Source organism: Schistocerca piceifrons, chromosome 2 (assembly GCF_021461385.2).
Source record: "Schistocerca piceifrons isolate TAMUIC-IGC-003096 chromosome 2, iqSchPice1.1, whole genome shotgun sequence".
Taxonomy (NCBI): domain Eukaryota; kingdom Metazoa; phylum Arthropoda; class Insecta; order Orthoptera; family Acrididae; genus Schistocerca; species Schistocerca piceifrons.
This window is the reverse complement of record NC_060139.1, coordinates 373,506,781-373,525,638: the sequence shown is the minus strand read 5'-3', so window position 1 is coordinate 373,525,638 and position 18,858 is coordinate 373,506,781. Positions and strand designations below refer to the sequence as shown.

At 42.3% G+C, this 18,858-nt stretch overlaps 1 protein-coding gene and 1 pseudogene across 1 annotated transcript in view; one reads left to right on the top strand and one right to left on the bottom strand.

The window, feature by feature from the left end:
• Positions 1-18,858, bottom strand: part of LOC124778016 (prominin-like protein) — a 519,332-nt gene that overhangs the window by 370,969 nt on the left and 129,505 nt on the right.
• On the top strand, positions 8,899-9,016 carry LOC124778659 (annotated as a pseudogene).

Sequence of the window (18,858 nt, the reverse complement as noted above, 5' to 3'; positions counted from 1 at the left end):
ACAAAACAAGGGCTGTAGACACACATTTGATAATGAGAAGTTTGACGAATATGCCTAGCGGTACAGGATACCTGCAAAGAAGCAGGAAATATCAGGACTGGTTTGATGCAAATAATTATGAAATTTAAGCACTGATCTCAACGGAAGAGAAAATCTTTCCACCCGCAGTGACAGGACGTGAGTTCAAGCGTTAACAAAGAAGCCTTTCATTCTGCCAAAGGAAAAGCATAAGAACTACCCGGTACAAATTCCCAACCTTTGCTCAGTCCAATCTCGCCACTTTCATGAATAATGATGAAATGATGAGGACAACACAAACACCCAGTCACAGTAAGGGACGAAACAGATTGGCCCAAGCATGATGTAGTATCTGTTGAGAAATAAGAAAGTATGCAACAATCTTTGTAATTTATGAACGAGGTCTTTCCAATTGGATTTCGACTACTACAAGGCGTTGAAAAGAAGGTACCCGGTTGACGTCTGCAACTGTACAGATTTCCTGATGAAGCGGTCGCTATTGACAGCAGCCATATTTCGCAGCAGATGCTACCATCCAAGTACCTCAACAACGTGCCAAGACGACGCCTGGTATTTGTAAGGTATTGAAGCATAACAAAATAATGGCGGAAGTCTTTCTTCAGCATCAAGCGAATTTTCATGGAGAATTTACAAGCTTTTAGGAACAATATTCTTGGTATTCTTAATAAAACCGGTAGGGGGTGCTGGCCACATGTGAAACTTAACTTTTCACCTTTTTCGGCGGCAGCTGGCACAGATCCCGACTAAGACTCATATACAAACGACATGCAACGCACTTTTTTAAAATTCAAATCCGTTTCAACGTCTCTAAATAAAATAGTGAATGTTGTATGTATTTCAAATAACAAGTCTAACACAAAAAGCTGATACTTTCACTTCACCTTTAAATCATATAAAAATAAAGTGTGACAATTATTCTTTTACATTAAACGTTGGTGTATATTGTAATCACAACGTTTTGAGTTTCTTGTACTTACATTTTGATGATTAGTGACGCATAAGTAAGAAATCCGTTCCTTTTTGTTATCTGAGTGCACACTGAATAGAACAATGGGGATCTATTAAAACGCAGTTTGCTCAGAATCTAACAACTGCAAACAGGCCAACTTTTAATCCAAACAGATCGAGGTCTTAAAAGTACTTACTATTACAGTTAATTTACGTACAGTTAAGTTTGGATACTCGCAGATGGCTTTTCCGACTGTCAAGCTGCACTAGCGTCTAGTGAAAGAGACATAAAAAGAAAGTGTTGCCTTGGGGCGGATATCTGGAGTACTGTTACGTGTGTTGCGGCATTCTCCACCATTCCTTACACGCAGTGTATGTTACTGATGAACTTAGCTTCGCCAGGTTAAATCCATCCCAGTCGCCTGTAGACCGTACAGAGTGCGAGATTGAACCACGACATGTTTCCACCTGTTTCCATGCATTATCGAACGCAAGTGTGTAAAGAGTGTTACGCGCTATTTCTAGTCCAATTACCTTCGCATTCAGTTGGAATTATTTGGAACACATTTCGTGTCGGCACGTCGTTAAAACCCAGTCTATCACTACCATTTTAAGGGCTACCATGAAATACAGCAGCTTCAACGTAAAAACTCAGAGGAAAATAAGACTGATAATGGCGTTTTCCTCGATACTGTACTGGTGGCAGTTTGACATATACACGAAGTTAAGAAAATCATTACGATTTCTTTAGATAGGTGCTTGATACATCTCATTAATTCCAGCTTTCTATGTATTCCTAAGGAGGAAAAACCACAAGAACTTATAACACAATATCTTTTTCAGTTCAAAATCGCAAACGATTAATTAATACTAGTATGACGCTGACCTAGGTGTTGGTAGTTCCCAAAAACGTCTTTCCTTCTCATCCCGGCCGGGAGGTCTCTTGTGACTCGTGGTTCAGGGTGACTTTTCCGAACTCTATCCCTTTTCTTTCACCACTCTACCTTCCCCTTCAACCCTGGCTCCGAAAGCTTGGAGAAGTAAAACAATTTTTTGTTTATGTATTTTCCTGCCGCCGCGAGTGTATTTTTTTATCTATCCAATTACATTATAATGACCTAGGTGTTACGATGATGTGGCTAGAAACATATACAAATATTCGGTGATTAACCGCTGCATTATCTGTAGCTTGTGTGTGATGGACGTACAAAATATGCACCAATATACTCATGAGAGAATATTTTATCATCTAAGAGTACTACTATGAATTTGCCTAAGTTTTATTTTTATAGAGAAAAAGTGCTTTAATTTGACGCGAATGTAGAAATAGGGCTACACTATACATCAACCAATTACGACTACTCTCATTTCTCATGCAGAATCGTCGACTTTGCCAATTCATGACCAAACTGTCCGCATTAAACGCAACCTACACACCTGGCTACGCTGAAGATAACAGATAAATCTGTCACCACACCAATATTTGTGGAAAGGGTACACACAGTTTTATACTTCTATACGTCCTGGTAAATCCATTAACGGAATTAACTTTTACTATGTACCGCACTGCGGGATGATTCGAAACTTTCTGGCACGTTAATACTCTGTTCCGGATCGGGATTTCTATCTGGAAGCTTTGCCTTTCACCGGCAAATTCTCTGCCGACTAAACTACTCAGAGAACTTCCACCCGGCTTCACAGCAGTTCTGCCACCATATCTCTCTCCTACTGTCCAAACTTCACAGAGGATTACTTGCACACTTTTTAAGGCTCACACTCCCAACAAGAATGGATAGCAGGGGGAAATTGCCTCGTCACTGTCTGGCCTAGAGAACTGATTCCAGAATGAATATTTCACTCTACAGCAGATTAAGCGTTGTTTTCAAACTTCTTGGCAGAAGTCATTTCTGGATAGCTAAATCGGTGAGAGCACTGACTGCAAAAAGAAGGATCCACGTTCGTGTCCCACCTGGTTCGTGAGAGAGAGAGAGAGAGAGAGAGAGAGAGAGAGAGAGAGAGAGAGAACTTATCTTGAATAAGTACCCAGATTTTTCAGAGAATCCAAGAGACAAGAAGTTTATGAACAGCAACAGCTATTCCTGGTCAAGTCACCCGGACCGTCGCGCGCCTACAGAAGAGTCTTATCCGCTGACGCTACAGGTGTGCCTTGTCTGACCCGGAATTTATACGGACGTGGGCAGTTCCAAGAACAAGAACGTCGGCCGCGCGTGGTACACGCAGCGATTTCTAGTGCTGACGCATGCTTCTCGCAGAGTTCCTCAGCTTCGTCATCCGTCGCCAGATAACCTTTCTCAATTCTCGCATACTTCCGCTAGATACCACGACAATTCTGCTACAAATCGTGGAGTTCTTTACCTCATCCGATGAATTCATGCGCGCTTCTACAACACACAAGCAGAGAGAGAGAGAGAGAGAGAGAGAGAGAGAGAGAGAGCGCATCGTACGTCCCCAGAGCATATGTAATTATTTTACGTACATCACAATGCAAATGGTGCCTATTTCAAGACATCAGAAAAAATGATTGTCGAACTCAAAAAAAAGGCTACGCCACAAACATTCAATAAAGATTCAAAGGAAGGAAAGAAGGAAGGAAGGAAGGAAGATTGGGTTTAACGTCCCGTCGACATCGAGGTCATTAGAGACGGAGCACAAGCTCGGATTGTGTCAAGGACGGGAAAGGAAATCGGCCATACCCTTTCAAAGGAATCTTCCTGGTATTTGCATGGAACGGTTTGGGAAAATCATGGAAAACCTAAAGCTGAATGGCCGGACGCAGATTTGGATTGTCGTCATCCTGAATATAAGGATTCAAACTGCTAATGATAATTAGCAAAGCCATTTACCAAAACGTAATTGCCATATTTCCAAATTTTGACTGTAGCTTAAATAAACGGAAAAAAGATAATTTTGAGCGCCATACCAGTCCAAAGCGGCAACGTTATCGATTAGGAAGATTACAGAACTGACAATATTTCACCCCTGCACGGTAAATGTTCGCATACACGTTGTAATTGCAACAAAACTGTGATAGCACAAATATCTGTATAGGTTATCGTCAAATTATCCAGTCATTGTAGAAAAGAAACATTGAAGTATGTTATGAAGTAAGTATAACCTACAACTAACTTGAGGCCAGGTCATCTTGGACCGCGGTAGTGTTTTTAGATTAGAGGCAGTTACAATACGCTGTTCCATCGAAGTATAGGAGTCTGTTACGAATATCGCCGTTGAAAACCAGAGTTGCGTGGATTTGTGGGGTTCGCAGGTGCAAATCCCGCCTTGGCAATGGTTGCTGTTCTAAATAAACAGTTACTTTATATATATGTGTATGTCCACCAGCAGCGACAGGATTAAAAATGATAGCAATGAGCATGCGTATCTATGTCAATGTAACCTTGATGTATAACTAACGTAGCGATTGACACCAAAAACAGTTCTTCACAATTTTAATTATAATCATTCTGATACGACAATTTCCTGATTAGGGTAGAAAGGAGGCTGGAAATTTCGCTCTACGTCTCGAAGACAGGATTACCTGTGTGTGTCCCAACAGACAGCGATGTGTAGAAATCAGAAAGCTCCTTATTATTCACTTCCAGTGTTCAATCAACAGACTTTATTCCATCCTTGCTTAACCCAATCCTGCTCTCACGACTTCGTTACTATAGTTACCCCATAGAAGGTACACACCACCACCACCACCACCACCACCACCACCACCAAACAGCTTTGTTCCGTGTGTGTAAGGCTCAGCAGATAACACATCTTGCTAATTGTTTCAGAGTGCTAGCATGTAGAAGTTGAATTCCAGTGGTTCAAAACATGTAAATGTTGGCATGCCACTTTATAGTACTTGAGAAGTTTTAACTGAACTACAAAATACTAAACAGAATATGAAAATGGTGTCAGGGCATACGATACTTTCTGCTACCCAGTTTTGGCTACTTTTCAACGTCATAATCCTAGAAAAACACGAAAATGTTCAAACATAAAATTTCTAGATGCAAAATGTTGAGACCAATACGTGTTGTTTGCAAACAGATCCGAACGGGAATATCGGTTAACAACACATTTTTTGTACATCTTCTAATAGAGCAAATACTCTGGGACCCATTATTTTCTGCGAGCACTTCAATCTATGGCCAGTTTTCACTGGCATTCGCAGCATACCCTGGTATCTTGTATTCCCCAGGCATATCCTGATTTTTCCATGTACTGTGTTCAAAGCAATCCGCAAGCCTTGTCTTAACATCCCCAACCATTTGTTCCTTCTGCAGCAACTGTTTATATTTTACCCTCATGGCAACTGTTTTCGCCAAATACGCGAGTTTTCGATTTTTGACTTCAATCGCTCCTTTTAACAGTTTTCTTTTGCTTCCATATTAAATGCCCTTCAAAGAGTAATGTGCGCCTGGGTGCACATAGCTGCCTCTATCTCGAAATATTGACCACTTTTTGCGTCAGCACAGGTGGACGTCTGCCACAGAATCCCTCCACACAGGAGGATCACTGACTGGCTGCCTGTATGTGACAAACTGTCAGCGGAAAATCTGTTTAACAAGCTGAGGACTGGGTAAAGTACTGTCTGTCTCCCGTCAGACTGGCGAGTCTTCGTTAAATCTTATTATTCTGGCTAGGATGACAGGCACACCGATGGCGGGTTGGTTTGTTGTTGTTGTTGTTGTTGTTGTCAGTCCTGAGACTGGTTTGATGCAGCTCTCCATGCTACTCTATTCTGTGCAAGCTGCTTCATCTCCCAGTACTTACTGCAACCTACATCCTTCTGTATCTGCTTAGTGTATTCATCTCTTGGCCTCCCTCTACGGGTTGGTGTAGCGTCCGTATTATTATTAACTGTATTTGAGAATAAATTGGTGAAAATTACCAGCTCGTTATGCGCGTACAGGGTATTTCAATATGAACATACGTGTTTTAAGGCTTTTTAGCATTTATTACGGTCAACTTACAATTATAAACAGTACATCAAACGAAAAAGCAACTCAAACAGTTTTGCTTGTATTCATGTGCGCAAAGAGAAGAGTACGGAACGACCGAGAGTGTTTGAAAAACATGTTTAACGAGGAGAGTCTTTCACGCGTAGCCTCAAGAAATCAGTTCGGAAGGCTAGTCGTGATTAGCAATTCCAGAGACGTCTGTGTGGAGACTTATGGAGAGGCTTATAACTGCATCCTTATCGTGTGCACTTGTTACAAGCTCTAAAGCCTACAGACTACGGTTTACGTGCCAACTTTGCAAACTAAATGTTGCTGCATGACTACGAAGATTTTCTGGATCGTGTCATCTACAGGCATGAATCAACATCTCACCTAAGTGGAAATGTGAACACGCATAATGAGATTTTCACTCTGCAGCCGAGTGTGCGCTGTTATCAAACTTTCCTGGCAGATTAAAACTGTGTGCCGGACCGAGACTCTAACTCGGGACCTTCGCCTTTCGCGGACGGGTGCTCTACCATCTGAGCTACCCAAGCAAGACTCACGCCCCGTCCTCACAGCTTTTCTTCCGCCGGTACCTAGTCTCCTACCTTCAAAAGTAAAGCTGTGAGTACGGGGCGTGAGTCGTGCTTGGGTAGCTCAAGTGGTAGATCACTTGCCCGCGAAAGGCAAAGGTCCCGAGTTCGTGCCTCGGTCCGGCACAAGTTTTATTCTGCCAGGGAAGTTTCTGAACACGCAAAATTAAAGTTAGCAAATCTCCACAAGTTATAAGATGCAACGAGACTCCCCTAATTTTTTTTTTTTCCGTATCCCGGCGGAAAGTTCATGGGACTTTCCTTTTCGGGGAAGTAACTGGCGTTTCTTATTGTGATGCACTAGAACTATAGCTTTTTCCTCCAAGATGATGCGCCGCCTCACTGGCAACAAATCAGTAAGCGGTTGGTTAAACGATTTTGTATCAGACCGTAGGCATGGCTACAATGGTGCGGATGACAGAGCTTGTTTTGCATGAACTCCACGTTCACACAAAGACTAAATGTCTGCGATTTTTATCTTTGGGTGTTCATTTAGGCTCGTGTGTATGTGCCTCCGTTACCAGCTGCAGTACCCCGCTTTAAAAACACCATTGTGGCAGCAATTGCACCATACAGACTGATCAAGGTTTGGGAAGAACTCACATATCGACACAATGTGAGAGTGGCGCTCACACTGAACACTTGTACGAAAAACTGAGTTGCTCTTTCTTTTGGTGTTTTATTTCTAATTTTTTTTTTAATGTGGAAATTACAGAGGAATCAGTTTGCTGAAATAACATGTGAAGTTCTGTCAATGATCATTCTCGACAGAGTTAACTCTTACACAGAAAACATTATTCAAGAGTACCAGGGTGGATTTCGACCAAACCGTTCCACAAATCACAATCTGTTTACTCTTAAGGCAGATCTTAGAGAAATACTGGGAATTTAACAAAAACATTCACTGTATGTTCATCAATTTCCATCGAGCCTATGACAGCATCCACAGAAGTGGCTCTGAGCACTATGGGACTTAACATCTATGGTCATCAGTCCCCTAGAACTTAGAACTACTTAAACCTAACTAACCTAAGGACATCACACAACACCCCCCACAGAAGTAGCCCCTACAATATACGAAGAGAATTTAGGATACCCAGTAAAATAATTAGGATGATGTAAGTGTGTGTGGATGGCTCGGAGGCAGTGGTTAAGTTCAGAGGATCTATATCCCCAACTTCCCAATCAAAACAGGCTTACGGCAAGAAGAGGCTCTTCCTGCATTGAAGAAAGTAGTTCGAGAGAGTAATTTACAGCTATACAATGGCCTCAAATTCCGAACACAGTGAAATAAAATTCCTGGCAAACGCAGATGATGTAGTCTTACCTAGTGAAATAGAAGAAGAGCTGAAGGACGTGTACAGATCTCTCAGGCACAGTGCCAGTAAAATGGCACTTTTGATAGACCAAGAGGAAACAGAATATGTGGAAATCGGTCGAGTCACAAATCCAAATCCACAGCTTGACATTGGCCACCATTCCAGAATCAGACAAGTTCGTCAGTTTAAATACTTTAGATTCAGCTTCAGCAGTAAAAACCATAACACTGGATATAACAGCCTCAGCATCACATTGTCTGTGCGCTCTACGCAGCCCAGTCAAAAGTAAAGCTTTGCCAGTCACCACAAAGATGAAGATACATAACACCATCATCTGTCCAGTAGCACTGTATGGTTCGGAAAGCTGGACGCTTACCAAGAAAGAAAGAAAGATAAACTGACTGTTTTTGAAAGAGATCTGATGAGAAAAATCTGGGGACCTGTGTTTGGAGGAGGACACCTGGAGAGTTCAAAGGAACATTGAAACTTATCAGTTAACAAAACAACCCACTATCGTCCAGAAGTTAAATAGGAGACTGCAAGGGGGCTGGGCATGTGGCTAGAATGGAAACCAACAGAATTCCTAAGAAGGCATCTGAGGGCACTGTCCAAGCAAGAAGACCATTAGGCCGACCTCGCACACGGTGGAAAGGTGACAGAAGAACGTCGCAGCGTTAGGAGTACCCACATCGTGGAGAGAGACAGCGAGAGGCAGAAGAAGTTGAAGCAGATCGTTGATGCAGAACGTAGTCTACAGGGCCTGTGATCGCTGAAAAGAAGAAGCAGAAGAAGAAGAAGAAGAAGAAGAGTTAAAAATTGTAAGTTGAATGTAATTAATGCTACATGGCCCTAAACCCGTTTATTCATTCTGAAACACCCTGTATTTCTGCTCCTCACAGACTTAGTGGCATCCTCAGCTAATAATCCATTCTAATTTGTTGCGACCAATCCTATTTCGGTTATATCTATATTTGTTGGTATTATAGAGAAAAAATTCCTGGATCTAGAAAAATACGTTTTCTGATCTCTCATATAACATTTGCCAACGGCCTTGCCGCATTGATAACACCGGTTCCCGTCAGATCACCGAAGTTAAGCGCTGTCGGGCTGGGCTAGCACTTGAATGGGTGACCATCCGGTCTGCCGAGCGCTGTTGGCAACCGGGGTGCACTCAGCCCTTGTGAGGTAAACTGAGGAGCTACTTGATTGAAAAGTAGCGGCTCTGGTCTCGTAAACTGACATACGGCCGGGAGAGCGGTGTGCTGACCACACGCCCCTCCATATCCGTATCTAGTGACGCCTGTGGACTGAGGATGACACGACGACCGGTCGGTACCATTGGACCTTCAAAGGCCTGTTCGGACGGAGTTTAGTATATAACACTTGGGTATACAACTTACATCGTTTTGGTCGTAATCTGCTCACAAATTTCCACACAGTTTAAAGTCAGAGAAGGTTTCCTTGTACAACTGTCAACTTTAAGGTATTCTTTTTGCCCCAGTAGACAAATCGTAAAACACTAAAGCACAGCACAGCACTCGTTCTGTAAGTTGTCTGATAATTTAAACCACAATGAATCATATGGCACAGAATATAGCGGAGCACATGTTTGTTGGCGTTTAAAACAATCTTTCACAGGGTCTCACACACACCATCCATTCTGTCGTATATTTTAGCTTCCTGCCTGGCGATCCAATGTTCTTCAGTCAAGGAAAATGTTTAAGTTCCTCTTAGTTGCATGATTGAACACTATATACAATCGATAAGATAGTTACTGATATCTTCGTTCACTCCCGGGATTATAATTTGATATATAAATTTGTTATATTCTTTATTCTACTACCTGAGTTCGGCCACATCGGTCTCAACAGTCTTATCGTTCCTTATAGCAGACTGTACAGTGTAGCCCAGGCAATCAGAGCAGCGAATATGCATTCTAGAATTTAGAAAATCGATTCAGTTGTATCAAAATTCTTTTTATTGGACTCGCGACTGGAGTCGTGGCATTACAGCCACATCTTCAGATGAACGTATCTCTCAGGTCATACGATAATCAACAGTGGGGATATATATGAAAGACCCAACATTCGCCAGTTTAGAATGAAAACTTAACTGCTAAGCAGACTAGCTGTCGAAAATGAAAGCTGCAACATAACGACCCAATCACGGATTAATTGGTAAAACCAAAAGTTAGTAAACTGATGGTGTAATTGTCAACTAGTTCGAATGATAAATGTTAGAGACCAATGAGAACCGATATTAGATTTACATTGTAGAAAAACCAGTACCATTATTCATGGAACTCTATCTCATGAGGCTCAGAGGACACCACCTCGAACAGTCTAACACTAAACGCGCGAAAGTAACTGGTCGTGAACTCAATAAAAAGGATTTTCATAAAGCTGAAATGGTTCTCTAATTTCCAAGAAGTCTTCTCGTTGTTTACAATCACATTACTCTATCCTTGGTAGCCCTTTTGTTAAAAATCCCCACAAAATCCCACATTACATCCAGGTTCATACGGTAATAGTCTCTATAAGAAGCTGCTTCAATATTCACCCATAAGACTATCCATTTTAACGTCAGCCAGTTCCACTTTGTACGATTCAGCCACAGGATTATTATATTTTCTCAAAATGGTTTTCAGTGCTTTCTTGCAGATTTTTTCCATTATTCTCCGTTGACACATTGTCACTCGCATGCCGGAGAAATGGTAGTTTCGCTCTTATGCTGTGGCTCGCAAAGGTGATAGTGGAGAATTTACTTTGCGAGATGATCGTGGAGTTTACCTTGTTAAATGACCATACACTTCCTTCTATAAAGTACAGACTGCTCCATTCCTAACTGTTCTTGGCAGTCAACTATCACAGACTTTAACCACATACTGTTGTCACAAAACGGTTTGTTACTGCTATACCTTACGACTGCAACTACTCATCAACGTAGCTGACAATGAGACCGGCAGTTTTCTGAGCTGCAGGTCAGGTCTACTGTCGGCATCACAACATAAAGCCAGCATTCACTGTTGTAAAAACAGTAAACACATTGGCCGGCATATTTACAAGCTAGCTTATGTGTCTGCCAAAGCACGGATCAAGTAGCCATCCAGTTGGCTGTATTTACGGGACTGTCTGGCTCTAGAACAGGCAGTCCAACTGAAGCTCCGGTCTCATACGAGGGTTGGAACTTAAATAGTGGCAACTATTTATTCACAACCGATACAAAGAGTTGCATGTTTGCACCTGCTACTGTCCTTCGAAGTAGTCACCAGCGTTGTGTAGAACCCGTTGCCAGCGATGTGGAAGGCATAGTATACCGTTAGCAGAGCCCGTTCTGTTGATGGTGCGAATGGAGCGGTCTACTTTCTGTCGAATCTCTGGAACAGTTCTGAAGCGAATGCCACGAAGTGGTTCCTTCATCTACGGAATCAAATCGAAGTCACGAGGACTTAAATCGGGGCTTTATGGAAGATGGTACAGTACTTCTCAGTCCCATTGACCGAACAGAACAGCCACAGCTTGCGCTGTATGCACCCGCGCATTGTCATGGATAGGTTGCGCAGAAAATGTCGCCGCTTCTTTCGAAAAGCTGGTCGCAGGTTACTTAGGTCCGAGTGACTGATTTGATTCCGAAGATGAAGGAACCACTTCGTGGCTCATCTTCATCTACTTCCTCTTCCCTTTCTACAGTGTTTCAAGTTCCTTTAGCTTGTACAGATCATCTATATATTGCTTCCACCTTTGTCTTCTCTTCTTTGCTTAGCACTGAGTTGGCTTCCTAGCTCTTAATGCTTATACAGGTGATCCTCTTTTCTCCAAAGGTTCTTTCAATTTTGCAACTTTGCATTTGTCCAATAGCTACTCCAGCTTTGCCATTTTGAATGCTCTGTAAATCTCCTTTCTTGGACCTCTATATTCCCTTTTGCCTGCTTCATTTGCTACATTTTTATAATTTCTCCATCCGTCAATTAAATTCAGTATCGTGTGTGTTATCCAAGGGTTTCTAAGGTACCTCGTCTTTTTGCCTATTTGGTACTCTGCTGTCTTCACTATTTCATATTTCAAAGAGACCCATTCTTTATCTACTGTAGTCACTTGCCCTCTTTCCGTCAACCGTTGTCTAACGCTCCTTTTGGAACTCTCGACAACTTCTGATTCTTTCAATTTATACAAGTTGGATCTCTCGTTCCCTACCTTCCTGCAATATCTTCAGTTTTAATTTGCAGTTCATAACAAATAAATTGTGATAAGAGCGTAAATCTACCTCTAGAAATCTTTTGCAATTTAAAATTTGGTTTCGAAATCTGTCTTACCATTATACAATCCTCCTTAATCCGATCAGGAACTTATAAAACAATCTTTATGATAATGTCAACAAACCGAATATTAATAATCGCAGTAAGATCGAATTGTATTTTCCTGTTTGCCACGATTTTTGGCTTTCTACCGGTTAGATCATGCTCCGTGGTTCTTTCACAAGAGGTCACGACGCCAGACACTTCAATACCTCAGCAAATTGTTCCAGAAACGAGGAAAAAATGCACTTTTAGAAACTGCTGTGCAAGTTAGCTCAATAATAATATGCATTAAAGAGTGTGAAGGCGAATGTCTATTCGTTTCTGGGATAGGCACTGTGAAATAGCAAAAAATAAATAAATAAAAGAAAATCGCTATGGATTTTAGCTGGGCAGATGTTTCTTGAATATTACCGACGGGCTTGCGTCACATGTTAGCAGATGGCTGCTCTATAAAGATCTCTGGAACGATTAGCTCTGTTAATAATCTGATTAGATCTTTTTCGTTGCTACTGCAGTTGTATGAAGTATCTGTCTTTTCCCCTATTAAACGAAATGTTCAGTAGGCATTAGTAAACAAAAAGACGCACTTTCAAGGAAAGGTACTAACACAATTTAAATGAAGGCGAGGTTTCACAGAGCTCTTGGGGCTAGTATAACGTCAGTTTCCAAGAAACAACTAACAGTCTTCCTGTTCCTTATCTCGCAAACGATATCTTGATAATTCGACCTTAGGCGAAGACAAGGGATCAGGAATTCTGCCTCGAATGTAATTCCGCTAAGTTTGTTGCCAACAGTGATCCGTTATCGATAAAGACAGAAGAAGCATTGTGCTGAGAGCAAGGAGTCCGAGGAACAAAAGCAAGCACTGTCTTAACTGCTTACGCTGACATGCGTCGCGAATATACCTCTTCCATTATCTCATCGACATCACCTGACAGGCATCATTAGAATTTTTATCAGCACGCGAAACGAGAATAGCAATTTTCCTCGTTGTGAACGATGTCAGTGGGCAATCTTATACTACAGTCATGCGACAGCTGTACACAAGAAGCTTAAAAACTGGTTAAAAATCTAGTAAATCTCCATGATAATTGCTGTTCTATATATGACGGAAGTATCTGTTCCCGAAAGAACAGTTACCGTGGATGACCAAGCAGCTTTGCTAGAAATGAAACGATAATTAAATGGACACCCTAGCTGCTAGCGGGGCACACATTTTCAACATGTCCCCAATGAAGTACATCAACGCCTGTTTGCAGCTAGGGTGTCCATTTAATTATCGTTTCAATTGCTGTTCTATTTGGATCAATTCGACAATTTTCTCCATAGATCATTTTTTGCTTGTTTTACACTATTTTCCGTCCTGCCAGGAATACTGCCCATCACTTAAATGAAATACAAGGGTTGGACAAAAACATGGAAACAGCGCGAGAAAAGCATGCTGGACAAAAACATGGAAACAGCGCGAGAAAAGCATGCTTTAACACAAGCGGTGATGCTAGCCAAACCTGCAGCTGGTGCTGCTGTATCCAAAGTGTTCAGTGTATCAAGAGGCACCCTGTCGAAGGTTTGTACCGCATATAGCGAAAGCGGAGAATCATCATTCACTAAGTCACAGTGCGGACGAAAGTATGAGTTGAGTGATCGTGATACACGTTAATTGGAGAAGATTGTGACGAAAATAAGACGACAGCTGCAAAAATCGCTGCAGAACTGAATATCACCTTTGCGAACTGTGTCAACACCAAAACTGCACGAAGAGCAACATTAACTTCCCGGGAGATTAAAACTGTGTGCCGGACGGGTTCTCGAACCAAGGACCTTTGCCTTTTGCGGGCAAAAGCTTTAGCAACTGAACTACCCGAGAACGACTGACGGTCGGTCCTCACAGCGTCAGTATCTCATCTGCTACCTCTCAGACTTCCCAGAAGCTCCCCTGCGAAACTTCTAAGACTAGCACCCCTTGAAGAAAGGGTATTGCGGAGACACGGTTTAGCCACAACCTCGGGGATTGTTTCGAGGAAGAATTTTTCCACTATGCAGCGGAGTGTACTCTGGGCAGGAGATGACGTATTGGCGGAAGTAAAACTGTGAAGAAGGGTCGTGTGTCGTGCTCGGGTAATTCAGTTGGTAGAGACTTGCCCGTGAAAGGCGAAGTCCCGGGTTCGTGAACCCGGTCCGCCATACCGTTTCAATCTTCCACTGAGTTTCATTACCAGCATATATTCCGCTGCAGAATGCAAAATTCGCTCTAAGACGAAGGCAGCTCCCGAAGCTCGCAATTACAGAATGAGCTGGAATTCCAGAACCACACACCAGTGATGCAAATGCCCGTAAGAGTAAAACGTGATGCCGAAGCCATAAAACCGGGACTATGGAGCATTGGAGTAAAGTCATTTAGTCGAATGAGTATTCTTTCACAGAGATACCAAGTTCTGGCCGAGTTAACGTCCCAGGAGCTAAACATGGCGGGGGTTGGGCGGTGATCTGGGCAGCTATATCGTGGTATTCCAAGGGCCCCATGGTTACTCTGCAAGGTCGCTTTACTGCCGAGGACTGTGTGATCATTTTGGCTGATCAGGTCCATCCCATGGTAAAATGTTTATTTCCCAATGATGTAGCTGTGTATCTAGACGACAGGGCCCCTGTTCACACAGTTCCCGTCGTCCAGGACTGGCTTTGTGAGCACGAGGATGCATTGTCACATCTCCAGAACGAATGCATCACTTCGATCTGTTCATTTATGTTAACAACGAATTTCTCGAAGTTATTCTCCCGTTTCCATGAAGATCTACTGTTGCAACGGTGACACGTCAACGTCATTACTCTGCTTATTCACAGAGGGTTCAATGAATCCCCTTCAAGCTGTCTCTCTACTGTTCCACCCTCGAGCGGCGCGCAGGAAAAACAAGCACTTAAATTTTTCTGTGCGAGCCCTGATTTCTCTTATTTTATCGTGATGATCATTTCTCCCTATGTAGGTGGGTACCAACAGAATGTTTCCACAATCGGAGGAGAAAGCTGGTGATTGAAATTTCATGAGAAGATCCCGTCGCAACGAAAAACGCTTTTGTTTTAATGATTGCCACTCCAATTGACGTATCATGTCTGAGGCGCTATCTCCCCTATTTCGCGATAGTTCAAAACGAGCTGCCCTTCTTTGAACTTTTTCGATGTCATCCGTCAGTTCCACCTGATGCCGATCCCACACCGCACAGCAATACTCCAGAATAGGGCGGACAAGCGTGGAGTAAGCAGTCTCTTTAGTAGAACGGTTGCACCTTATAAATGTTCTTCCAATTAATCGCAGTCTTTGGTTTGCTCTACCCGCAACATTATCTATGTGATTGTTTCAATTTACGTTATTTGTAACTGTAATACTTAAGTATTTCGTTGAATTTACAGCCTTCAGAATAGTGTGGTTATCGTGTAGTCGCGCTTTCTTTTAGTACTCATGTGAATATCTTCACACTTTTCTTTATTCAGGTTCAATTGCCACTTTTAGCACCATACATGTATCTTATCTAAATAATTTTGCAATTCGTTTCGGTCATCTGATGACTTTACAAGATGGTAAATTGACATCATCTGCAAACAATCTAATAGCGCTACTCATATTGTCTTCTAGGTCGTTTATATAGATCAGGAACAACAGAGGGCCTATAACACTTCCTTGGGGAATGACGGATATTACTTCTGTTTCAGACGATGACTTTCCGTCTGTTACTACGAACTGCGACCTTCCTGACAGGAAAATACGAATCTAGTCGCACAACAGAGGCAATATTCCATAGGCACGGAGTTTGGTTAGAAGACGCTTGTGAGGAACGATGTCTAAAGCCTTCTGAAAATCTACAAATATGGAATCAATTTGACATCCCCTGTCGATAGCAGTCATTGCTTCATGAGTATAAAGAGCTAGCTGTGTTTCACAAGAACGATGGTTTTCTGAATCCGTGTTGTGTGTCAATAAATCTTTTTCTCGAGGTAATTCATAATGTTCGAACACAGTACATGTTCCAAAACCCTACTGCAAATCGACGTTAGTGATATGGGCTTATAATTCAGCGGATTACTTCTATTTTACCTTTTTGGAATGGATGTCAAAAGTTGCAGCGCTGTGACTTACAGGTGTATCTGTATTTGTGCAGTAGAAAACTGGGTTTTGAAGCTCTAACAGCAGCGCCGTTAGCGGACTAAATTAAGGGACTTCAGGTCCGCCAATAAGAGAAAGAACTTTTCTAATACCCGGCAAGTTTCTTCACACGTGTTTCATCATTGGTAGTTTCTTTTATTCACTTCTGTAAAACGCAAGTATGTTTCAATTATTGTGACGAAATTAAATTTGAAAACATTTTATGCCTGTTGTAACTATTTTTAGTATATTATCCGCTGCTCTTTTGCGGTACTGTGTGGTCTGACACTAGCAACGAAACAGTGACGTGAGTTTTGTTCCCGAGTTAACATATCACCAACTACAAATTTATATTTTGTGGCCCGAAAATATTTTGCGACAAAGTTGTGCAACAGATGAACATGCAGATGAGGACGTGTACTACCAAAATAACTCTACGTAATCGCAATATGTTGTCGCTAAATATTATCGTACAGCAAAATTACGATTATACGTAAAGTTACTTGCTAAATCACCAACCAAATTCACAATGACAACACTCTGTTGGTGTTGAGAAATTATAAAACGACGTAAGCTAGCTCCCACGGAATCCAGCGTTTTAGAAAATGAAGTAATAATTACAAAAGAGATAAAATGTTTAGCATTTTACAAAAATAAATGAGAGTACCAACCGGCAATGGCACAAAGGCGCTGAAACATATTTGGGCATTAAAAAGAACAGATACTGGCATAATACGGAGGCCTAAATTCCAATAATTTCGCATATAAAGGTATGTTTCCATTGGCTATTAACCGCCACGTAGACTAAGGCACTGAGAACAGGACTTTCACTTGAAAAGTCAACATAGGCCCCATCAATCACGAAAATTATGAGCCGCGGATCGAGGTCACAGCTGGGACGGCTGAAAAGGCGGCGCGTACCGAGGGAGTGAACAGCTCAACGCGCGAGTGTCTCCAGCAGCCGCCCCCACAGGGCGCGCTCCATCTGGAGTGCGAGTGACGCCTTTGTCCTGCCGCGGCGCCGATGAAAGATTTAACAAGCGCCCGCCGACCCGGCCGCGCCCCATAGATACTTCAAGCTGGTGCTCGCTGCCCACAAAAAAATCTCTCTCTCTCTCTCTCTCACACACACACACACACACACACACACACACACACAGACACACAGACAGAGAGAGAGAGAGAGCGCTGAGATGTGTTTCTGGTTCCAAAGCCATGACGTAAAAGTGTCGCCTATAACACGAGGACTTAAAAGGTGACGTAAGCTGAAATGTTGCTTCACTGCCTCACCAAGTTGGTGCCAAAGGTTGATTGTCAGCAGTGTTCTCTACTTCTCTCAAATTCGCGAGATTAAACCCAAGCTGAGGATTTTACAGACGATAACTTTACCGTCTCTTCTCTCATATCTGAGCACGAGACAATCGACCCCTAAAACCGCAACCATTTCTTGCGCCGGGCTCCGTGGGCTATCGGCAGCGTCGTTGCCTCGTAATGTGATCATACCGAATTTGAATCTTGCTCCTTGGATCAGTGTGCGTTTCAAATCTCGTGTTTTTGAGTGTATGCTTCAGAGTGAAATCACATACAAGCTTTGAAGAAGAGGTGCAAATGAAATTCATCGCAGCTTAGTAGCCCTCGTCGATAGTTATAATATGACCACTCTAATATTAAAAGCTACAGGTTTAATTGCGTGAAATATCTTGGTACTGTAAACATTATTCTTTTCTCGGATGACTTACTATTGAAATTTAAATTTGAAAATCTAAGTCCCCCCCCCTCTCTCTCTCTCTCTCTCTCTCTCTCTCTCTCTCTCTCTCTCTCTCTCTCTCTCTCCCTCCCCCCCCCCCTCCCTCCCTCCCTTTCTCTCCACAGACTCCCTTTCCCACTTGGAAAGCCCTTTGAAAAATAAAGCAAAGGAAATTTTATCTACGTGAAAGTCCTTCACGACAAGCGATAGCTGGATTAGTCCACATAATTTACTACAAACTGCATGAGGGAGCACAAGTTCAGGGATGGCAGAATTAAAACCCCGAGACGCTTGACCAACGGCCTACATGAAATTCGCAAATTGGAAAGTCAGTCTGACAGAGCGCTTTTTCTCGGGTTAAGAATATTCTTTACAGATGAAGTTGCCCCAGAATGTGACACGAGACAATACAAAGTAAGCTTTCGCGTTGCAGTGTCAGTGACAGCGGATTTTTTAAATAATGAAGACAACGGCATTCAAATTCTCAAAAGGATCTTGAATATGATAACCGTACCAAGAAAACATTTTGTTTATCTCCAGTCTGAATAATTCAAAACGGTTCGATTCCACTGATTATTCAGTCACATTGTGAAAAAGTTACAAGTCAGAAACTGTATGCATTCAGTCTTTCTGCAGTTAAGCGACATTCTGTTCTCTACACACGAGAAGCTGATGCCATGCGCTAACCTATTTGTCAAATAACTTCCATTGCACTTCACATTTTTCACTTTTCTACCCGAGTCACCTGGAACGATTTGGCCCAGTTATGGCAAATCGCCGATATATTAAGGGAAAAAATTAGCCACGAAAAGAATCCTGTGA